At 37.8% G+C, this 20,233-nt stretch overlaps 1 protein-coding gene and 1 pseudogene across 6 annotated transcripts in view; one reads left to right on the top strand and one right to left on the bottom strand.

Moving 5' to 3' along the window:
* The window catches only part of CDKL5 (cyclin dependent kinase like 5), a 250,077-nt gene that overhangs the window by 136,386 nt on the left and 93,458 nt on the right, over positions 1-20,233 (bottom strand). Inside the window, exon 2 of one of the 5 annotated variants that reach the window (XM_079910150.1) lies at positions 16,608-16,661. The exons of 3 other annotated variants lie outside the window; for them this stretch is intronic. The gene's annotated coding sequence lies outside the window, so the exon portion shown is untranslated. Of the gene's footprint in view, positions 1-2,903; positions 3,003-16,607; positions 16,662-20,233 lie in introns of those variants that run through there. One more of the 5 variants, XM_079910151.1, reaches the window with a different exon arrangement.
* LOC307180215 (cofilin-2-like) lies at positions 412-18,674 on the top strand (annotated as a pseudogene). Its single transcript has 3 exons — positions 412-510; positions 2,924-2,942; positions 18,317-18,674. The product of its transcript is annotated as a cofilin-2-like (transcript).

Raw genomic sequence — 20,233 nt, 5'->3', positions numbered from 1 at the left:
TCAGAAAATGTGGTCTAAGTTATTGTCCTCTACTCCCAAAAAACAAACAAAAAACGCCACCAACCAAACAAAAAACAAAACACTGACTTTCAGATGGAAAAAAAGAGAAGGAACTGAAGGCCAAGACTGCTGAAGAACACCTACAGGCTTCAAATGAATTCAAGACCATTGGCCTAGATAACATTTCATACCTGAAATGCTTTAAGACTTTGGAGGTGAGATTGCTGAATCTCAGTGGTCTTGGGAAAGCCATAGGGAAAAGATGAGAACAAAGACTGGCCTAAAGCAAATGCAGTCACATTTTTTCAGAAAGGGTAAACCAGTACATTCTTTAAACTCCACACCTGAGAACTTAAAAGTAAGCAATCATTCCATAAATATGTCTTGAGAGTTAACTATATGCCAGGCACTATGACAGTCACCGGGAATATATCGGTAAAGGAAAGACACAAAACCCCTTACCTCACGGAGTTTATCAAAGGATCACACAATAAGTGTAAAACTGCAAATGTAAGTGCTATGAAAAAGAGCTATAAGGCTCTACAAGGGCTTGTACAGAGGTTTGCCACCTAATTAGGGAGGGTTGGCTTTTCCAGAGAAAGCTTTCAGTGGGCTGAGATCTGTAGGACAATTAGGCATAAACTTACAGAGGAGGAGGGATGCACCAGGAGAAAATTATTTATGCAAAAATCCCAGGTCAGGAGGGAACATGGCCAACACAACAAACTCAAAGGTGGCAAGGGTTGGGTGGTTAATAACCCAGTACAAGGTGAGGCTGGAAAAACAGCAAGTTGTTTAAGTAGTTTTATCTGTATCATGAGACAGAGGGAACCACTAGAGGGTTTTGAACAAGAATGGGAGATGGGTTCAGGGGGTGGTATGACAATCAGATGATTTGCATTTTGAAAAGATCACACAAGCTACAGAGTAGAGAACAGCTCTGTGCCTGGAAGGGGAGCTATCAATTTGGGGGTTTAGCAACTAGGAAGCCACTGCAACCACCCAGGTGAAAGGATAAGGGCGGGATGGACTAAATTGGTACACATGAAGAGAAATGGAAAGATTTAAGATGTATTTGGAGGGGAAGCCAATACAGCTGGGGATGGATTAGAGATGGGAAGTGAGGGAAACAGAAATCAAAGATAACTTCTTGGTTTGGGGCTTGGGCTATGAGTAGGTTGCTGCTTCTTGATGCAAGGAAAACTAGAAAAGGAGCAGATTAAGGGAAGGGAAGAAATTCAGGATTCCATTTTAGGCATGTTAAGTTTGAGTTTACATATCCATAACAATGAAAAAGGCAAAACCAAAGGAAAAAGAGAAATTTAAAAATGAGTAAGAGAATCTGCAACTTACATCACAAAAAGAAAGAACCCTAAAACATAAAATGTTCCTATTGCTTGATAAGAGGGGTAAGAAACCCAATTTTTAAAATGGGCAAAGTGATATGAACAAATAGTTCACAGAAGAGAAAACACAAATGGCTCTTAAACATATAAAAGGTTACTCAACTTTACATATAATAAAAACTGAAGATTAAAACTATACTGAGATACAATTTTTCAGATTAGCAAAAACCAAAACTAACGTACCATGTTGATGAGAGCATGAGGGAATTAAGCTTGCTCATATATTGCTGGTAGGAATGTATATAGATAGATAGATAGATACAACTTTTTAGAGGCCAATTTGATATCTTTCAAAACTAAAAACAAACATATTCTAATGACACAGCAATTACATTCCTAGGAATTTATCCTCAGGAAACACTCACACACACACACACACACACACACACACACACACACACACACACACGATAAGCATATGCTATTCACTGCAGCATTGTGTGTAAAAGCAAAAGAATGGAAACAACCTAAATATCAAGAGGGGCCTGATTAAATGAATTATGGTACATCCATCCAGTTATTTTAAGTTAGAAATGGAAGTGAAATACTCTAATATAGCATTTCACAAATTTGAATTTTCTCGATGATTTATTTTCCAATAAATCAAAACTAAACTTAAGATTGTATTCTAACTAAATACCACTTATATCTGTTTTGTACACTGATTCTATATATATTTGAAAAAGGAGGTTTATTGCTGTTTTTTGGAAGTTTGAAAAATCTACTAATTGAAAAAGATAAAAGTACACAGTAGAGGGACTTCCCTGGTGGCACAGTGGTTAAGAATCCACCTGCCAATGCAGGGGACACGGGTTCGAGCCCTGGTCTGGGAAGATCGCACATGCCATGGAGCAACTAGGCCTGTGCGCCACAACTACTGAGCCTGCGCTCTAGAGGCTGCGAACCACAACTACTGAGCCAGCGTGCCACAACTACTGAAGCCCACGCGCCTAGAGCCCGTGCTCCGCAACAAGAGAAGCCACTGCAAGAAGCCCGCTCACCACAACAAAGAGTAGCCCCCGCTCGCCACAACTAGAGAAATCCCGCGCGCAGCAATGAAGACCCAACACAGCCAAAAATTAATTAATTAATTAATTAAAAAAAAAAATTACATGGTAGAGTTTACTGGTCCTGAAGACATCAAGTGATTTCAAACACTGTCAAATAATCTGGAAAATTCACAAAGGCTGCTTCCAGGCTAAACAATGTTAATGCTGTCACAAATTGATGTTACCAAGTTTCCAGATTCGTGGTAGACTGAAAATTACATCAGAAAGACACTAAATCCTGGGTTTCTCTCACCAAGGCAAAGTATCAGCTTTATGGTTGACCTTGACAACTTTCATTTCCTCAGTTAAAAAATAAGGATCCTCTGTTAGAAGTCCCACAGTTTCATTTCTAAACACTCAGAACCTCTCCAACTGAAAATGAGTGTCAAAATTCTCAATTAATAAATGTCAGTTAATAAAGGACCAGTATAAAATATATATAGCTTACCTTCTCTCTTTTCATTTCAGTTCCAAATCACCTACCAAGGTAAGTTTCAAGAGCAATTGAGTAAAATCGTTTTAGAACAAGGGAAGGAATGGAGTGATTACCTTTCAGCCTATTTCAGAAAAACTACAAAACCAGAATAAGTGGAATACTGCTGGCCAAACATCTGGTGATTAAGCTATTCCTGGGAGGGTCACTTATTTCAAAGAGAAAGAACAAACAGTAACAAGACAGCAGCAACTCTGCAAGGCATGAAAAAGAAGTCTGGGATATTTTCCAAATGTGTTGGGAGGAAGTTATTTTTATTTACAGAGATATTTGTGTCCTATTTAAAATACAGAAGGAACTCAAAAAAAAAAAAAAAAAAAATCAAGCTAAAGATCTTGTACTTCCCCAGCTGTATGTCCTGCTAACTTTAGAAGGATAAGTAACACTACTTTGACCAAAGAACAGTCAAAATTACAAGCAATTTTATCAAGGCCATTAATTGATGAAAGCATTCAATTAAGTACAAGAGATTTGAACACATAACTAATAAATAATAAAAATTTAATATGTTAAAAGAAAAGAAAGATAGGTTCTTTCCCTCAAGGAAATTACAATTAAAAATAAAACAAAACAGGGGCTTTCCTGGTGGCACAGTGGTTGACAGTCCGCCTGCTGATGCAGGGGACACAGGTTCACGCCCCGGTCCAGGAAGATCCCACATGCCACAGAGCGGCTGGGCCCGTGAGCCATGGCCGCTGAGCCTGCGTGTCCGGAGCCTGTGCTCCACAGCGGGAGAGGCCACAACAGTGAGAGGCCCGCGTACCGCAAAAAAAATAAAATAAAATAAAATAAAACAAAAGAAGATACGGTTAAGAGGACTTTTAAGCTATAGCTCTCTCCCACATACTAACTTAATAGAGCAGTCTCTTGAAGCTTTGGTTTGTTTCCATTTGTAAACTGAGGTTAAGTCACCCTGACACCAAATATGTGGCATCTTTTCCAACATCGAATCTCTAACACCTGGGTGTCCTACAATCTAACTACCCAGAGTTAACATCAGACTCCACAGATTTAAGGGCTCAGTCCCACAGACTTCCCTCACTTTAGATGCCAGTCACAAGTCCCAGGTCCCCAGGGCACCTGGGGGGTTTTCATGGAGGTTTTAGTACATAGGCATGACTGACTGAATCTGACTCGGCTAAAAAATTTGGGGGTTCCCACAAACCCTTCCTCAGGTTTGATAATTCCCTAGAATGACTCACAGAACTCAAGAAAATGCTTTACTTACCATTACTGGTTTATTATAAAGGATACAACTCAGGAACAGCCAAATCGAAGAGATGCAAAGGGCAAGTTACAGGGTGTGGAGGGAAGAGGAGCAAAGCTTCCATGACCTCCTAGGGTATATCACCTTCCCAGCACCTCCCAGCACTTCAATGTGTTCACCAACTCAGAAGCTCCCCAAAGCCTGTTGTTTAGGGGTTTTCATGGAGGTTTTAGTACATAGGCATGACTGATTGAATCACTGGCCACTGGTAACTGAACTGAATCTCTGGTCCCCTCTTCTCCCCAGAGGTAGGGGATAGGACAAGGGGGCTAAAAGTTCTAACCTTCTAATCATGGCTAGGCCTTCTGGTGACCAGGCCACATCCTGGTGTCATCTAGGGGCCTCTGCCAGAAGTCATCCATTAGCATACAAAAGACACTCATCACTCAGGAGGTTCAGGTGACATCTTGAGACAAGGTAAAGGCATTCGAGGAAAAGTTCTTGCTAAAATAGGCCAAAAAAAAAAAAAAAAAAAGAAACCAAAACACGAGGAGTGTTTGTAGAATCCAAGTCATTCAGCTTCTCTGAAATCTAGGGCACAGGTCCAGGAATGACAGGAACGAGGCAGGGACTAAATCATTAAAGGCCTTGTATGCCATGCAACAGGTATGTTTCCCTATATTTTAAGAAAGTTTTCAACTGCTGCACAAGACACTTGAAGGCTACTGCCATAGACAACAGTAAATCAAGAGCAGCCTTTTAGATGAGTACCTATCAGTATTATGTTTCAGAAAAATCACCATGGAGGCAGGAAGAGGGTTAGGGAAGAGACACTAATCAGAAAGCTACTAAAAAAAAAAAAAAGAAGAAAGCTACTGATTGATGGAGGCCAGGCAGTAAATGATGAAAATCTCAACTAAAGCAGCAGTGAGGAGAGAAAGGTGGATAGATTTGAGGTTTTTAGGAGGTGTACTCAAAAGACACAGTGCCAATTTAAAAATAGCTGATGAATGAGAAATGGAAAAGTCTAGATGATTATAAAATTTCTGCCTTGACTACTGGGCATAACTAAAACTGGGAATACAGAGGAGCATATGGAAAACAATATTACATGACTGACAATTATGGGGTCATTTAATTGTCATTTATTATGGGAAGTTTTATACTGCAAAATGCAGAGATATCATGGATAGCTGAATGAATACAAAGTTGAACTTCAGATCAACAGTAAGGAATATAAGTCATACAAATTGAGAATATAAGAATCTCAAGATTTAACTTAGTTTCCAGCTTCATCAAGAATATAACCTGCTCTATGGGTATTCTCAGGCTCCATTATGAAGTCACTTCTCAGATGAATACATTATAATCACATCCTTTTAGAATCTTTAGAAAAGATGCCTTGGAAAGAGGTGAGTTCATGTAATCATGGCATTTCATCTACCCAAAGCCAAAAACTTTGGAATCATTCGGACCAAAGATTCTCAAACTATTTAGAATAATAGTCTAGTTTTTTTTTTTAATCCCATGTAAATTATATTGTAAAATACAGTAAAAATGTTAAATTGCTATAAAAGTTTCTAAACTCTTACATTCAGTTTTAAAATATTTTTATACAAAAATACTTAATAAGTTTAAGACTCAATATTTTAAGTGTTAAAAGCACCCTGACAGGGACTTCCCTGGTGGTCCAGTGGTTAAGACTCCTTGCTCCCAATGCAGAGGGCTCAGGTTCTATCCCTCATAGGGGAACTAAGATCCCGCATGCCGGAGGCGCAGCCAAAAAATAAATAAGTAAATAATGAATTTGAAAGAAAGAAACTTTATTTTAAAACAAAAATGCCCTGACAATTCATAGTCCAGACAGGAATCCACTGACTCCTACAGAAAGAAACAAATTTTAAAACACATAACCATTATTTATAGGAAAAGACCATGACTTATTCTTTTTAGACTAAAGTTGTTATATCATTTTACTAGCAAAAATTGTTAATTTCCTACTGCCTACCAAAATTCCAAATTTCTAAGGCAATGATGTCAAGGAAAATGGCTAAAGACATCTCTTTCACTCATTCATTCATTTGCTCACTCACTTATTCATTCAACAAATACCTACTGAACACCTATTAAGTAGGTTAGGGATCATCTCATCTGACCTTATTTTACAGAGGGGAAAATTTAGGCTCATAGCAGTCATGTTACTTAATCTGAAATTAACTATAACCTTTGGCAATTGCTTTCCTGTGAATTTAACTATAATTTTTGACAATCACCCACTCTTCCACTGTAAGAATCCTTGGCTCCAAAGCAACTACACCTACTAATCAACACCTAGAACATGCCTTTTCACTTTCCCATTTCTATGCCTTTGTTCCAATCATTTCCCCACCCCTGCCCCCAGTCTTTGCCAACTGAAATATTAGCCATCATTGTTTTAAAAATCAAGTAAATTATAACTTCCTCTCTGTTCAGCCTAGCTAGAAGTTATTCTCTATAAACTCTGCCTTCTTTTTTAGTTAAGATTAACAGATTCCCATGATAAAAATTCAAAAAGCCAGTCTATAAATTCTTACATGCAGCACTTACATGACATTCATTACATACTTATTTAAACATTTATTGTTTGCATACATATCTATTTCCCTTAGATAAAACATAATTTCCTGGAAACTAGATACCATATCTCCACTATATCCTGTACCAGTATTTCAACTCTATTCTGCATATCAACAGAGCGAGAATAATGATCCACATTTCTAAAAGAAAGATACAGGGATAAACCACTCTAACAATTCTTAAATAATTAAGAATTGACTATGCATATTTATAACAGTAACTGATAGAGAATTAACTTGTAAACAATACTGTCAATTACTATCTGTATGTGGATTAGCCACAGTACATTGTGCTTTACAGTTCCACAGTACTAACTTAATTACTTGTGTTTTTAATTCCATACATATGATACCTAAAGCCCTCTGAAATACAAACTACCATCTTCTTCTTCAGGGAATCAGAGAATCTTAAAGCTAGAATAAACCATACCCATTCATTATAGGATTGAGGAAACAAAGCTTATATCAAAGTCTCCTAACCAGCTTCTGAGGAGGAGCTCTGCTCTAGCCTGACTGAAGGGCCCTCTCCCCATTCACAACAGAGTAGGTGGGAAAACTAGACAACTTCCTGGTTACCATGGTGCCTGCTCTTCAGTGTGGTATCATCATTTTCCTTGAAATAACTCCCACTTTACTTAATCATAGACACAGGATTCAATATTTTAAAGAAACCCATGTACATCCTGAATTTAAATATTGTTTATTGGGGCTTCCCTGGTGGCACAGTGGTTAAGAATCTGCCTGCCGATGCAGGGGACACAGGTTCGATCCCTGGGTCAGGAAGACCCCACTTGCCTGCAGCAACTAAGCCCGTGCACCACAGCTACTGAGCCTGCACGCCTAGAGCCTGTGAGCCACAACAAGAGAAGCCACAGCAGTGAGAAGCCTGTGCACCGCAATGAAGAGTAGCCCCTGCTCCCTGCAACTAGAGAAAGCTTGCACACAGCAACGAAGACCCAACACAGCCATAAATAAATATTTTTAAAAATTGTTTATTGGGCTTCCCTGGTGGCGCAGTGGTTGAGAGTTCGCCTGCCGATACAGGGGACACGGGTTCATGCCCCGGTCCGGGAAGATCCCACATGCCACGGAGCGGCTGGGCCCGGGAGCCATGGCCGCTGAGCCTGCGCGTCTGGAGCCTGTGCTCCGCAACGGGAGAGGCCACAACAGTGAGAGGCCCGCGTACCGCAAAAAAAAAAATTGTTTATTATCTATTTTGAATAATGCAAACATATGCATGACTGTTAACATAAGCTAACATATCCTAATAATTTTTAAAATCAAAAGTGAATTTTATTTTAGTTTATACACTTTAATATGTCCTTCTTAGAAGATGAAATAACGTTATTTCAATAATCCAAGACTAATTAAGATGATGAACAATCAGGCCGAGTGTACTGCTTGTTGGCACAAACCCTTCCTCTACCTGGACCTTTCTGTGTATTCTTCTGAGAATACTAACACATTTGGGTGTCAACCTTTATTAATTATGTGACCATGAGCAAGTTATTTAACCTCTTTAAGTCTCTTTTCTCATTCACTAAGAGGGACTGATACTACCTACTTATAGGTGAGGATTCAAGGTTATGTAAGTAGAGCCTCTGATGCACAGTAGCCATGTAATAAAAAAACAACTATTATTAGTAATTAAATAATAAGATTAATTTAACACAATAGATGACAGAAATAAGAAGGCTAATATCTCAAGAAAGTGGGATTTATCATCTCAGTTATGAGCCTGTGCTTAAAGAAATTCCCCAAATGAGACAAGTAATTTATGTCAAGACCCATAAGGAATAATAGATTCATGAAATGTCATTAGCATTTTAAGAGCAATATTTTTATTAAAGTAAATAAAACATTTTTAAAGCAGGCAATATTTTAGTCTCGCCAGTTCTGATGACAATTAAATTACCTGCAAAGCACTGTTATTTTATTAAGTTGAAACAATATCATTGGAAAATTTTCTACTCAGCCTAAACAATTTAGAACCATGCTAAATCTAGAACCACTTCTAAAATTTCATTGCACTATCAACATTACTGATAATTTACAGAGTCTTGTAAGCAAAGAAACCTTCAACTTACTTTATAAAATAAATCATCTTCTGTTGTACCAAGACAGAAAACAAGAACTGACAAATCAAAGAGCCATCTATAAGCAGAATTGCTGAGGTATATTTGTAAAGCATTTATTTGATGTGGAGGAAAGCAAAGGCACTTCAATTACCTTTAGCCCTATAAGATTTCATGAAAGAAACCACAGAAACAAGACACACACAAAGTACAGTCAGAGGACTACAAATGGGAAGTATTCTTCCTGAGCTATGGAAAATAAAATGAGGCTTCATTTTCAAAAGATAAAATACAGAGAGAAGAGGTGAGTTACTGAATCTAAACTCCAAAAAAAGTGTTATCAATTAATTACTATCAAAGAGTAAAGAAAACATGATGGAGGTAAGTGAAGATTATTATTTAGAACTAAGGGAAGGGATAAACTGGAAGACTGGGATTGACACATACACACTACTCTATATAAAACAGATAACTAATAAGGACCTACTGTATAGCACAGGGAACTGTACTCAATACTCTGTAATGGCCTATATGGGAAAAGAATCTAAGAGTGGATATGTGTATATGCATGACTGATTCACTTTGCTGTAGAGCAGAAACTATCACAACATTGTAAATCAACTATACTGCAACAAAAATTAATTTTTAAATTAATTTCTAAGTTATACAATTATAAAATATTCTAAGACTATGTCTGAGAGGTACATCTAACTCTCCAGAATACTTCAGTCGTTATCAGTGAATGTTCTTAAAAGAAATTAGAAGAGATTCTCCAACTCTAGAGAAGAAAAAAAGGAAAATTAAATGGGAAATAGACAAATGAACCCCCACCCCATTATGGACTGTAGGAAGGAGATAAATGAAAACGATTTTCAGCACTTTCTATCTTTCATCATGTCCTTACTCCCCTACCCTGTCAGATCATCCATTAAAAAAAATCAACTAGAAAGTGTTACACATGCACTGCAGAGACAGAAAGCAGACCTGGAGCACAAAGGATATAGTGGGAGTCTGAGAACAGCAGACCACTTAATTTTACTGGCTGAATGTATCAACCTAGCTGACAAATTTTTGAGGCTCTGTATTTCAAAGAGCCTAGACTTTCTCAAATTAAAATCTCTTGCAAAAGGTCATCTCCTTTTATTCACCATTACTAGAATGGAGTATGAACATTTCAGAAAGTCAGCAGAAAGTCTTATGGCATACTCGGTTATTTTTAATCCCAAATCCACCAAAGAGTATGTAGTTATTCATATTTAAATTTTGAAATAAATAAATAAGGAACTTCCCTGGTGGTTCAGTGGTTAAGAATCCACCTTCCAATGCAGGGGACACGGGTTCAATCCCTGGTCAGGGAGCTAAGATCCCACATGCCATGGGGCAACTAAGCCCACGCGCCTCAACTAGAGAGCCCGCAAGCAGCAACTACAGAGCCCACATGCTCTGGAGCCCGCGTGCCACAACAAAGAGCAGACGCGCCGCCACAACGAAAGATCCCGCATGCCGCAACTAAGACCCGATGCAGCCAAAGATTAATAAATAAATAAATATTTTTTTAAAATAAATTTTGTACCCGTTTTCCTCTCCAAAATTTGAATATTTTCTGACCTGTAATTCATTTATTGGGATTGTATAACTTTAATAACAAAGACAAAAATCAGTAAATAAGGTACAGAGAAATTATAATAAAATACATTAGGAAAAGGCCACAGTGTTAATAAGAAAAAAAAGAAAAGTTATTCAAAGTACAGCATTTTAAATCCTCAAGTGATAATAGCATATGAACAGTTCCTCAGTAAATACCATAAGGAAATGGAAATCTTGAGGCTCAAAGTATTATAACATCCTCATCATCTACTGATGAGATGAATCTGAAAGAGCAGCCCAAAATGGGAAGCATAATGCACTGGATCATTCTATTGTGAACTTGGTCCACCTGGGAACTGTGTTTCCCAGAATTTCCTTCCCTGTATAGTACACCAAGTTAGAGACGGCCAAACTCTTAGAAGGTCTTTATGATAAGACATGGTGAGAATAAATGCAGAGGTGCCTGGGGCAGGTTTCAGCTTGTCCTCAACTCTCCTCTTATCCCCTCTGTGTCCAGCTCTTCTTCACCTGATCAACAGTGGCCTAAGATCCAACAAGAGATGCCTGACTCTGGGCTTTGTACCCACAGAAGCAATAGGTACACAGAGGCAACAGCCTTCCACAGACCTCTCCAGGATCATCCTCTTTGCATTCTCACTTTGATGTCTGTATACACTTGCTTCTTAAAATTTTCCCAGTAAGTTCTGACTTACACGCCTGTACCAGTAATTCAGGAGGCTCTATTAGTGACTATTTTTCTGATCCTTCTGCTTCCTGACTTTCACATTCCCAGCAACTCCTACAATCCGTATACAGTCTGAGTACTATAATAAATCCCTTATTCAATAACACTCACAGTGGTTCAATTTCTCATACTGAATCCTGAGCATTATACTCAAAATTCAGCAATTAATTTGTAATCCAGCAGTACTGACAGAATGGACTGAATGACTGAACGCCATTTCCCTGTTAATACTAAGCTGAATTTTTCCTGAGATAACCAGGTACACTTCATCCATTTACTTCTGTAAGTGGGAAATGTTCTCTGCTTTCTATCAAGTGATTCCTAAAAAAGACTGCTCAATTACTTTCAGTTCCTAGATATAGCACATAAAAACACATATTAATAATCCAAATTATAGTATTTGTTTATTCCAAGTTGTTTTAATAAATGTTAATGTTTCAGTTTATTTAAGTGTTGTTTTAATCAATTTGTCATCTGGGGACTTGCTAAGAGAAGAGACAAATGGACTAAAAATTAATTATTTTTAAGAAGTCTTCTGTGAATTGGGCCCATGAATTCTAATTATAAAATTATAAAAATACAAAACTTCTCAAGTAGTCACTAGAAACATCTTCCCCCAAAAAAGAAACAAATATATACTAAGCACTCAAGGCCTAAACTAGATACTAGTAAGTCTGATTTAACAATACATATATTTTTTAAAGTCACGTTTTCTAAAGATTCCCCAAGCTCTATTTGGAACTTAACCTTAATAGCCTAACATACATCTTTATACAGCTTTTATAAATTATCAACTATTTCTATTTCTATCAACTATGACATTAAGATATCCTATAGTTAGCCTACCACATTCAAGGGCATAAAAACAACTCACAATTGAGAAGACATACTGCCATAAGTAAGAACTATAATTAAATACTAGATTCAGGTACCGATCTCTAAAGTGCTCCCTGTGACTGAGAAGAATTACTATATATGAAAACCCAGCTTTATAAGTAGCTAAAATATGCATGGAGTGGAGAGGGAAAGATCAGGAAATATTATTCATGCTAATAAATGAACCTTTGTTTTACAAAAGGAGTCACCTCATAATTTATTTGAAAGGAAGATCCTTAAGGAGTGTTTAAAATTATTCCATTTAGAAAAACTCTGAGAAACAGACTATTTTACAAGATAGTGTTATTCTATAAAAACACATTAAAAACTGTAAAAGCTAGCATTTGTGTTTACTTAAGGCCCACCATTGGGCTTCTACACACAAAATGGTATAGAATTTATATTTTGGGTGGAAAGGATTTCTTTATACAGGAAATCCTGTATAAATTTCCAACTCAAGAAAGGCACATACAACTAATAAAATGACTCAGTAAAACACCACTGGGAAAAGAAATAAGTAGCATTTTACTCTATGTGGCTTTCTACAGAATCCTAAAACATTTACTATAAAGATAAATTTTACTTACAGTGTCAATACATTTTGGAAAGAATACGGAGCATTCTGAATCATGAAGGTCACAATTTCTTTAACTTAAATCAGTCTCACACCCCATCCATTTGCTGTTTATAATTACAGCTATTTTTTTAAGATAGAAAACTGCGAATTGAATTCAAATATATCATGCTCCAAAATTAGAACAAGATTTTCCTCTAAACTTGATCTTTTAAAAATTGTAATCTAGAGGAATAATAAAATTATTTAACCTGCTAGATTGGTTAAAGACACTATATTTTTAATGAGCACATTTGAATCATCACTTGCAAAAAAGTTTCTAAAAGTTTTCTAAAGTCTAATGACAATTTGCACACATACCACATTAACTGAACACCCATCAAGCGTAAAGTGTTGTGAAAGGGGTGGTGGTGGTGGTGAGGATTTCATTCCACGACAGTAATTACAGCTGCAGCTTCTGTTTTCCCATTCCTATAATTCCCAAAATAGTCAATAGAGCCCTTGCTTGCCATAATTGCCTCTTGCTGGTCCATCACCACAGCTCCATTTTGCTACCATTGAAATTCCACAACCAGGATGGCACAGACTCCCCTGTGGAGAGAAGCCTGCAGAGGTTGTCTGTTTTAAGCTGCAATCACTTTTTCCTGAGACTCCTCAGCATCTGTTGACTACCTCACTGACAGTAGCCCACAGACTCCTCCAGATCAGAGAGGCGTGCATGACATTGCCAGAAGACAAGCTGCAACAAGACTCTGATCCCTCAGCTGCAACCCACCAAGTTACTAGTCAACTTGGAATTTTCCTCCATGAAACACTATCTGACACTTCCCCACACTGACACTCATATGCCACTTCCCTCCCCACGCAGTTCCAAGAGTTCTTCCTGCAATTCGTCTCTATTGGCACCACATGGCATTATCCTGGCAAGCCAATGCCCTCTGCAAAGTGGAGAGCTCCCTGGGCTACCTCGGGTGGGTGGCTTCTAGGAATGATGCTTAAGACAGCACATGAGAGGTACGCTGTGGCTTCACTAGTGACTCCACTACTTTCAGGAATTATTCAAACTACTGATAAGCTTTCATACATAAGTCCTTGGGATACACATTAAGAGTTCTCACCACTAAAACTAAATTTTAAAGGTTTAAAATAAAGATTTTTATAAGATCTGTTTATATAGACTTTAGGAACATTAATGATGTCTCAAAAGATACTATTACCTTTCTCTGGGCTTCATGGCTGTTGAAGTACCCAGAGATTTGGGTTTAAATTCAAAGGCAATTCAAAAACAAGAGTGGAATACAGTTTGAATTTTTTATTTAAGAAAAATTTCTGCTTCCAATAATGCTGCCTGCGTAATTCAGGCAAACCGTTCCACTGCAAACAAGTAGAAAGCTGGACAAAAGTATGACAACTGGGAATGAAGGGAAAAAACTATTATTCAGACGGTACATATAGAAAATCCAAAATAAGCTATAAACTATCAGAAAAAAATCAGTTTATCAAAGCTGAGGGATATAAAAGATAATATCTAGAAATCAACTGTATTTCTATATACCAGCAATAGTTAGAAAATGAATTTTTAATACCATTTACAATACCATCAAAAAATATCAAATTCCTATCAAAACAGAAAGAAAAGTGGCAAACCTCTACATAGAAAACTAAAGAAAACAGTATTTTTAAAAATTAAAGGACACCTAATAAGTGAAGGGATGGTCCATGTTCTTGAGATTTAACATTGTAAAGACGTCAATTCTATCCAAATTGATCTAGAGATCCAGTAGAATCCCAAGCAATCCTAACAAGTTTTTAAATGGAAATTTGTAGGCTGGTTCAAAATGTATAAAGAAATGCAAATGGCCAAGGAAAGCAAGACACCTAGAAGAATAACAAAGACTTTCTCTCCAGATATCAGGACTTATTATGAAGCACAGTCATTAAGACAATGTATAAGACAAAGAGATGAAAGGAAAGAACAGAAAGCACAGAAATATTACACATGAAATGGATGCTTTTTGTACACTAATGTTGTCACTGCAGACCAGTGAGGAAAGTTTGATCTTTGCAATAAATGGTGCTGAGACATTTGGATATGCATAAAGGAAAACAAAATTAAAATTGACCTCTAACTCATACCATACACAACATTAATTTCAGATGGATTATAGATCTCAATGTAAAAGTCAAAACAATAGGGCTTCCCTGGTGGCGCAGTGGTTGAGAGTCCGCCTGCCGATGCAGGGGACACGGGTTCGTGCCTGGGTCCGGGAAGATCCCACATGCCGCGGAGCGGCTAGGCCAGGCCCGTGAGCCGTGGCCGTTGAGCCTGCGCGTCTGGAGCCTGTGTTCCGCAACGGGAGAGGCCACAACAGTGAGAGGCCCGCGTACCGCAAAAAAAAAAAAAGTCAAAACAATAAAGCTCCTAAAAGATAATGTAGGAGAATATCTCTTCGGGCGTACAACAAGCACCAACCAATAAGGACAGATAAACTAGACACAGAGTAAAACAGATGTTACACACACACACATTTTTTTAAATGGTCAATGCATGGTGATAATAAAAAGCAGACCAACTTTTAGTCAGTAGTTACATTGATTTTAAATTCTGTATAGAAAATGCACTGTAGATTGTCTGAACCTGGGGCAGAACACACCCATTTCTCCCAGCCCTTGATACACTACTAACTTTGGCCGGGGGTGGGGTGGGGGGGACAGTGTTTACGTGTTCACCTGGGTTACATAAGTGTTGGCTTTGTGACAATTCACTGATGTCTTGTATACTGTAAGTGTTTATCATGCTTCACTATAAAATAGTTTAAAAAGTCAATGGACTGCAAATGGCAAAATTTCTTTCTTTTTTATGGCTGAGTAATATTCCTGTGTGCGTGTGTGTGTGTCTGTGTATGTGTGCGTATCACATCTTTATCCATTCATCTGTTAATGGACACCTAGGTTGCTTCCATCTTGGCTATTGTAAATAATGCTGTTATGAACACTGAGGTACATGTATCTTTTTGAATTAGTGTTTTCATTTTCTTTGGACTTATATCCAGGAATGGAATTGCCGGATCATATGGTAGTTCTGTTTTTAGGGTTTTTGTTACTTTTGTTTTAGTTTTTTTGTTATTTGTGGTCTTTTTGATGATAGCCATTCTGACAGGTGTGAGGTGATATCTCATTGTGGTTTCGATTTGCATTTCTCTGATGATTAGCGATGATAAGCATCTTTTCATGTGCTTGTTGACCATCTCTATGTCTTCTTTGGAAAAATGTCTATTCAGGTCTTCTGCCCATTTTTTAATCAGAGTGCTTGGGTTTTCTTTGATAGTGAGTTATATGAGCTGTTTATATATTGTTGACATTAATCTCTTATTGGTAATATCATTTGCAAATATTTTCTCCCATTCAGTAGGTTGTCTTTTTGTTTTGTGGATGGAAATTTTACCATTTGCAACAACACAGATGGACCTGGAGAGTATTATGCTTACTGAAATAAGTCAGAGCAAGACAAATACTATATGTTATCACTTATATGTGGAATCTAAAAGAAAAAACAAACTAGTGAGTATAACAAAAAAGAAACAGCCTCACAGATATAGAGAACAAATTAGAAGTTACCAGTAGGAAGAAGGAAGGGGAAAGGGCAAGATAGGGGTAGGGAATAAAGAGGCATGAACAACTATGTATAAAATAAGCAACAAGGATATATTGTACAGCACAGGGAATATAGCCAATATTTTATAATAACTATAAATGGATATAACCTATAAAATTTTTGAATCACTGTATGTTGTACACCTGAAACTAATATAATATTGTAAATCAATTATACCTCAATTTTTTAATTTAAAAAATTAAAAGAAAAAAGTCAATGAATATGTACACCTCTTAATATACAAAATAATAATTTAAAAAGAGCCAAAAGTTGAATACCCTAAATATGTTAGTGTGGTATTGTGACAAGAATAAGAAATACATACTTGGTCTTTGTTCCACAGTTTCTGGCACAGCACTCCTAAAACTCTTGGAAATTCCTAAGGGATGAAATCAACAAAGGTGTCTTTTGTTATGGTAATGAGGTGACTTAGAAAGCCCCTAGGTAACCTAAGGGTGGAGGTGGCTTGCCAGTGGAGCCAACCACATGATCAGAGGGTTGGAACTTTCAGTCCTGCTGCCACCCTACCTCTGGGGAGGGGAGAGGGGCTGGAGAATGAGTTCAATCAATGGCCAATGATGTAATCAATCATGACTACGTAATGAAGACCCCATAAAAACCCAAAGGGACAGGGTTCGGAAGCTTCCGGGTTGGTGAATATGTGGAGATTTGGTCAGAGTGGCAGTCTCAGAGAGGGCATGGAAGCTCCACGTCCCCTCCCTTCCCCCATACCTTGCCCTATGCATCTCTTCCATTTGGCGGGTTCCTGAATTATATCCTTTTATAATAAACTGCTAATATAGGAAGTAAAATGTTTCTGTGAGCCGCTCTAGGAAATTAATCTAACACAAGGAGGGGGTCATTAGAACCTCCAATCTGCAGCCAGCCAGTCAGAAGCCCAGGTGACCACCTGGACATGTGACTGGCATCTGAAAAGGGGGGCAGTCCTTTAGGACTGAGCCCTTAACTTGTGGGATCTGATGCTATCTCCAGAGAGTGTCAAAATTGAGTTGAATTGTAGGACACCCAGCTGACATGGAGGATTGCGTGGTGGTATGGGAAACACACACACACACACACACACACACACACACACACACACACACAGAGGAATCAGATGCAGAATCCTAGTTGATGATCAGAAGTGGAATTGGTCCCAGAATTGTAGTAGCATCTTACAAATCCGTATAACGTAAACACTCAGAGAAAACAGAAAAAGAACAGATATAAACCGACCTTTCACAAAAGAAATACAACTGTCTTAATAAATCGATGAAAGCCTGTTCAATCTCATTAGTCATCAATTAAGTAAAAAAGAAAAGAGAGAGAGAAATCTCTTTTAACCTATCAGGCTGGTAATGGTTAAAGTAACTGACAAATATCTAGTGCTCTTTCTGGGGAAAATGTGAACTCACATTCACAGTAGGTAGGAATATAAAGGTTTCTGGAAAGTAATCTGGCAATAGGTATCAACATTTTAAAAGTATGAGTACCATTTGATTCAAAAATCCATCCTACTTCTAGAGATTTATGCTAAGGAGACCATCAGACAAATGGACAAAGATGGATACTGCAAAGGTTGTATACTGCAGTGCTATTCATAATAATCAACAACAAAAAACCACCTAACATTAGTCAATGTAGGATTGATAAAGTAAACGATATCACATCATATAAATGGAAAATCATACCACTACTAAAATTATTTAACTATATTTAGTGATACAGAAAAGTGGCCATAATATTTTAAGTAAAAAAAAAAACATACTATAGAATATGGTATATTCTGTCAATAAAAAAACCTTTTTCACAAAACTAAGAAACGAGCAAACTGTATTCCACATCTCTGCTTGTCGCTTAAGAAATTCACTGGTAGCTAGCTGCCTATTTAAAAAGAGAATTCTGGAACTTGCTATTGGCCTATGTATGAGACCATTTTATGTCCAATATTAATTGGTTCTTATAAGACACCAGAATAACCTTGTTATTCTAATAAAAGACACAACGTTTCACCTTTTTCGTCTTAAAATATAGTTGGGGAGCGGCCACCCCTCCTTCTCCTCGCAGTGCCACACCACCGGAGGCCGAGCCGCGTAAGGAAATCTACACAAGAGGAGATCAAAAAAAACAAAGAAAGCAGTTCTCTTCTGTTTAAGCGATGACAAAAGACAAATAATTGTAGAGGAAGCAAAGCAGATCTTGGGCTCCTGAAAGTGCACCTTTAAAAAGCAAGATGATTTATGCTAGCTCTAAAGATGCCATTAAAAAGAAATTTACAGGTATTAAACATGAGTAGCAAGTAAATGGCTTGGATGATATAAGGGACTGTTCAACACTTGGACAGAAATTGGAAGGCAAGGTAGTAGTTTCACTTGAAGGAAAACACTTATAAAATGACAGTCAAGTGCCATCTGGATCTTAAGGGAGCTTCCATTTCTCCAGCTCAGTCAATTGAAATAGTATTAGGTTTTGTTTTCTTTCCTTCCTCTTCCCACTGGGTCCTTCCAGCACAATGAATGAAGGAAATATCATTCATGTAAGCAGACTATCAAGAGATTGCCATTAGACTGTTTAATACTGCTACTTTTATGTAGAACCCAAGGAATGCCTTCCCATATTTTAGCCAAAACAACTGGTTATGCCTCCCTTGCAGCAAGCACTACAATGAATGTGATTGTCAATGTGAATAGCTTAGAACACTACAAAGGGTTAAGCTAACTGAATGCCTTGAAAGTATTATCCACTAGTGAGATGGTAAACTTTATTCAGTATTATTTATAGTTGCACTTGACTGAAGTTCTGTGAGGCTTGAGCATTCGTACACCTCACCTGCCTTGGCAAGCCTATTTATTGTGACATGGCAGCACGGATATAATACTATGCATTGAAAGCATTCTTTTTTAGAGTTTAATTCCCTACCCCAAAAGGAATGCCAATTAAATTGTATTAACTGTGTCATCAACTTATCCTAGTACCTCAGTGTTCATTCTCATACCTGTGTATCTTCTTTTTTTTTTTATAAATTTATTTTATTTATTTATTTTTGGCGGCGTTGGGTCTTCGTTGTTGCATGCGGGCTTTCTCTACTTGCGGTGAGCGGGGGCTACTCTTTCTTGCGGTGCACGGGCTTCTCATTGTGGTGGCTTCTCTTGTTGGCGAGCACGGGCTCTAGGTACGCGGGCTTCAGTAGTTGTGGCACGCGGGCTTCAGTAGTTGCGGCTCACAGGCTCTAGAGAGCTGGCTCGGTAGTTGTGGCACACGGGCTTAGTTGCTCCGTGGCATGTGGGATCTTCCCGGACCAGGGCTCAAACCTGTGTCCCCTGCACTGGCAGGCGGATCCTTAACCACTGCACATCTTCTCAAAAGAAATAGCTGTTATTAATGCCTTTTTGTTTTCCATCGAGTGTACACTACTGAATAAGTGTAGGAGTTTTATGTTTACCATGTAAGTCTTCCAACACTAAAGATATTTTGAATATCAGTCATGATGGCAATTTCTGTATAAAAGAGCCTTAAATGGAACACTGTTTTTGAGATCAAACTCCCCACCCTCACAAAAATGGCCAGGTTGCAATAAAAATTGTGGCATATTACAAAAAGAAAAATGCACGCACACACACACACACACACACACAGAGTTAGCTGGGGTTCTTCTCCCTAGACTAATGTTGGCATACCAGACATCTGAGACTGTTCTGCGCCAGATTTCCTCTGTAATAAATGATATGGACAGGACTTTTGATGACCATGTGAAATGAAACTGCAGTCTTTAACAATCAGCTGCTTATATAAACCTTTTGTTTCTCAAATATAAAATTCATCAATTTCCAAACACACACTGACCTGGGTACACTCATGTGTGTAACACTGACAGGTGTTCAAGATCAATTTACCTAAGGAATTCTGTTTTTAGGATTGTATAATTCTATGTATAAAACACTGAGTTTAATT

This window comes from Stenella coeruleoalba (genome assembly GCF_951394435.1).
Source record: "Stenella coeruleoalba genome assembly, chromosome: X".
NCBI lineage: Eukaryota > Metazoa > Chordata > Mammalia > Artiodactyla > Delphinidae > Stenella > Stenella coeruleoalba.
Note: the sequence above shows the minus strand (reverse complement) of the source record. Positions and strands in the feature narration are given on the sequence as shown.